The following is a 4,984-nucleotide window of genomic DNA, read 5'->3' as shown; positions in this document are numbered from 1 at the left end:
GACGCGGGAGCGCGCGGCAGCGCGCGGGGGCGGGGGCCGGGGGTGGAGCGTGCGCGTGCGCGTGCGCGTGCGCGCCAGGCCCTCGTCGCGCGACCCAGAGAGGGAGGGGCGGTTTGTCGGCCCTCTGACTGAACGGGCTGTCGCGCTCCAGACGCCATAGCGGCCTGCCTGCAGAGACCTGCTTTACATAGAGCTCGAGGCTGGGGCGGGTTCTGGGCTTAGCGGCGCAGACGGAGAGGCGGGACTGGGTCTGTGCGTGACGGCGGGTGGGCGGGCCCCAGCCGCTGCGCGCATCTGTGGCTCTCACGGGGCGCAGATGTGGGGTCTAGCTGGTTGGCGCCGGACCTCTGCAGGAACAGTCTTGGTCTTGCAACCCAGGTAGCCGTGGTTCGGCTTAGGAAGGCAGTGAGACTCGGCGCCTCGGCGTCTGGCCCAGCGCGGAGCCAGGGGAGGGGATGGCTAGACCACCGGAGTGCGAGGGTCAAGTATAAAAATACCGTCCCTCCCCCCCCGCCAACTTTTTACTGACTTCTCTTGAGGGACTGTGACTGGCCCAGAGTCTCCCTGCCAGTTAACTGACCTTGACACCGCCCATCCTTGTAACAGTGGCAGGGATTGTTTTGAAAGTGGAACCGTTAACTACCCTAATGGAGAGGCTGGGAGCAATGACTTTTAATTCTAATCCAAATGCCCTTTCCATACTTTGGTCTGCGTCAAGCCCCTTTGTTGTCCTTTAACTTGTTAAATGTAAAAATTTAACTTCCAGAGTATTGACGACCCCAGTCTAGGATTAAATGTTCATTCAGATTAGGTATTTCTGCACAATTGGCTCAATAGCTGGTAAAAAAACAAAACAAAACTAGATGCTTCTAAAGTTTCACTGTCCAATAGATTACGTTTATAATTTAAGTTTTTCTAGTAGTCATATTAATAAAGTTACCAGTTTTAGCAAATAAAAATATAAGATACCCAGTGAAAATTTGAATTTCAGTTAAAAGAGAGATAATTTTATAGTGTTAAAATATAAGCAGGAACATATGAAATTCACATGTAACTGGGTGTCCCATATTTTATCTGGAAACACTACATATTAAGGAAAGTAAAAAGGAATGGATGAAGTTAGTTTTAATAATATGTTTAATAATATATTCAGTCCGAGATTTCCAACATTATCATTTCATCATGTAATCAACATAGAAATTAATGAGATATTTTATATTCTAATATAAAAAAATCATTGATCTTACTTTTCTTTTTCATACTAATATTAAGAATCCAGTGTGTATTTTACGGCACATTTCAATTTGGATTAACCACATTTTAAGTGCTCTGTAGCCACATGTAGCTTTAGTGGCTATCTTATTGGACAGCACTGTTATAAAGCCTTTAAAAATTAGGGCTGCTAAATTTAACATTGCAGTATATTCCTTTTTTTATAACAGTGGCTTGGTGATAGGGAACTAAATGTATATTGTTTAAATGTAATCTCTTGGATAAACACTCTTTAATAGTGATTATATTCTAAATTGAAAATAAAAATAGAGGACAAGCCAGCATGTTTTATGCAAGAAAATATAAACATTTTCCTAAAACATAAAAACATAGATTTTTAAAACTTGAGATAAAAGTGTTAACACAGATACTAGTCATTTTGTTTATACGTACAATATTCCTGCCTCCTGAAGATGTCTGGCTATGCCTTCAAAAGTGCACTTAATCCTTTCTAACATCTTATCTCAAGTAACAGTCCTTTTCTGGAACTAACTGAAAAGGAAAACCAAGCTTCTTGAAAATAAACTTTTTTTGTATCAATTCTCAAAATTGTTTCAATATTTCAAAATAAACTAAAGCTTCTCTGAGAAGAATGCTGACCTGCGCCCAGACCAAAAAAAGTGAAAAGGTCTTAAGAAATATCACTTGGACATCAGAAAACACTCCTGAAGGGTCTGAAAACAATTCAGTAGGTTACCAAAAAAGATTTTAAGAAAACAAATCTTTTACCAAAAAAGGCTTGTCTATGTGTACAAAGCAAAGAGCAACCTGTAGCAGCAGCTTCCAGTTCTAGGTGGGGCAGTGATTACTCTGAATGCTATTATTATTGAAACTGCATCTTTTAAAAGAGAGATTAAGAGGCACCTGGGTGACTCAGTCAGTTAAGCGTCCGTCAGGATATCACTGGTCACGTGTTTGAGCCCCACATCGGGGTCTGTGCTCACAGCTCAGAGCCTGGAGCCTGCTTCATACTGTGTGTTTCCCTCTCTCTGGGCCCCTCCGCCACTCATGCTCTGTTTCTCAGAATAAAAAAAAAATGTTAAAAAAAATACACAGATTATTAAATAACGGATTAAAATAAGGAAGAATAAACATCTATAACTCCTTGATTTATCTTCTATTCAACAAGATAGAATTTTGGAAACTTTATAATTACTTCCAGGTTAAGAGAATACAGTGCATTAGTTAAGAGCATAGTCTCTGGGTATAGCTATCAGCATTCAATTACTGACTCCTTCAAGTCCTAGCTTGTAAACGTGAGCAAGTTTATAAACTTTCCAAACCTCAATTTCCCAGATGGTAGTGGTGAGCTCAGTGCCTAGCTAGCACATGTTAAGTGTGAAATAAGTATTAGCTATAGTTATTTTTATTTTTGCTTATTGACTAAAGAAACACTTTTGGAACTACAAGTTCTCCATAGATTTGGAAATGTTTACATTAAGTGAGCTGAAGCAGGCAGCCCTTAACTTGCCTGAGGAAGGAGAAGCCTCCAAAGAAAGAACTCCTCCTTTGGGAAAAGAGAGGAGGTCCAGGTTTAGCCCAATGTTATAGCTTCATTATCGGAGTGAAGGATGATTCAGAGGGTCTGCCCAGGCAATGCTGTCAATTCCACAGATTGTGTACAGATTTTATAGAAAGTGAAATCTGGAATAGCTATTTTTTTGACAAGATCTCTGTGACATTCCATTTGCCTTCGCCTCAGAACATCAGAGTATGACTCAAGAGTGGAGGAATAGGGGTCTATCCCCCTCATCAGACAACATCCCAAGTAGCATTTCATCACCCATGCCTATCAACACTTTGGGTACAGTAGAACAGCTGCAGTTGAACTTGGCATAGCAGGACTTCATTTGTCAGTGGGAATGCAGTACTTTTGTGCCACTGGTGCCCTGGTGTCCACTGCAGACACACCTCAAAAATAATGACAGAATAGTCTATATTCATGGGCCCAACTGTGGTTAGAGGTTTGACTTTGAAGGAGTTTGGGGTTGCACAGATAGAAGAGGCAGAGAAATCACATTTGTGCTGGTATATGGTCCTGCCTTTTAAATCCCAATGTATTTTGTCCTGGACAGATAGATAACTAACCGTGAAGAGAATGAACTGTGAAACATTCTTAGGACTAGCAAAAATATGTAATGAAATACTGTGAACAAGTTTTTAAGGACTTAGATGTCTGGAATTTTACTTTGAACAAGTGTAATTTCCAATGTGAAAACCTACAATCTGGCTTCAAGAAATACGGGACAATTTTTAAATTCCAGGTAAATAATTACACATTGCTACACACTTCAGCAACAGTAGGAATGTAAAATCATTCCCCTCAGGGTATACCTGCATAAAATGAAATGTCAAATATGTTGCTTGACTTTTGAAGACTGGTTACCACATTCTAGAATAGATAGAAAAGATATTGGTGATAGCTAATGTTAGAAATATCAGTTCAGCCAAAAGGCTTTTATGTCTGTATGTGATATAGAAGGAAAATTGAGTCATTGATGTTACTTACTTCTTCCTTCAGTCAGCAAATAGGATGTAATGTGCCCAACAGTGTTCTGGGTTCTGGGAATCGAGGAAACAAACAAGGTATCTATTCTCACAGAGCTCACACTTTAGTGGGGGGATGGTGAAACTGATGATAAACTTGTGAAAACAAATATGAATTTCTAGTAGTGGTAAGTGCCAAGAAAAGATAGAAGAGAATGACAGTGTAAAGAGTGACAATCAGTGGGTGACTACCTTAGATTGAGTGGTAAATGAATATTTTTCTGAGAAGGTGATAGCTAAGCTGAGACGCAAGGCATCACAAGGAACCTATCACGTGAAGATCTGGGAAGAGAGTGTACCAAGCAGAAGCGCAGCAAATGCTAAGTCTGCAAGGAAAGGGCATGTGCTTGGGGGTGTTGGAACAACAGAGGGAAGACCAGCGTGACTGGAACATAGTGATCAAAGCTAGTAGTGATGGGACATAAGGTCAGAGACATTGGAGGGAGGCCAGTTTGTATGGACACCAGATCATCTAGCGCCCTGTAAACAGTGGCAAGGAGTTTGGATTTTATTATAGGTGCGATGAGGAACTATCAGAGTATTTTTAAGTAGAGAAAGAAAAACGGGTGGTTTCTACCATAAAAAGAGCACTCTGGTTGCTATACCAATTGACTGGAGAGGACAAGAAAGAAAAACAGGTCAACTGCTTAGGAAGCCAGTGTGGCACCACAGGTCAGAGCATATGATGGCCTGAAGTACAACAGTATCTGTGAAAGAGATGAACGGATAAATTCAGAATATATTTTGGAAGCAAAAGGTAACATGACTTACTATGGGATATGGGCAGGAGGGGAGGAAATTAAGGACGAATCCTGGAGTTTTGGACTAAGCAACTTGGTGCCAATTTTTAGAATGAGGAAATTGATGGGGTGGGTGGGGGTGTGGGAAATTACAAGTTTTACTTCCTTTTAATTTTTTAAAAAGTTTATCACGGTAAAATACACATGACATGAAATTATCATCTTGACCATTTTAAGAATACAGTTCAGTGGCATTAAGTACATTCACATTGTTGTACGACCATTCCTGCCATCCATCTCCAGAACTCTTTTGATGTTGCAAAACTGAAACTCTGTCCCCATTAAACACTAACTTCCCACTCTCTCCCTTCCCCCAGCCCTTAGCAACCATCCTTCTACTTTCTGGTTCTATAAGCTGGACCACT

The sequence above is a fragment of the Panthera uncia genome, assembly GCF_023721935.1.
Source record: "Panthera uncia isolate 11264 chromosome A1 unlocalized genomic scaffold, Puncia_PCG_1.0 HiC_scaffold_17, whole genome shotgun sequence".
Taxonomy (NCBI): Eukaryota; Metazoa; Chordata; class Mammalia; order Carnivora; family Felidae; genus Panthera; species Panthera uncia.
This window is presented reverse-complemented; position numbering follows the sequence as displayed.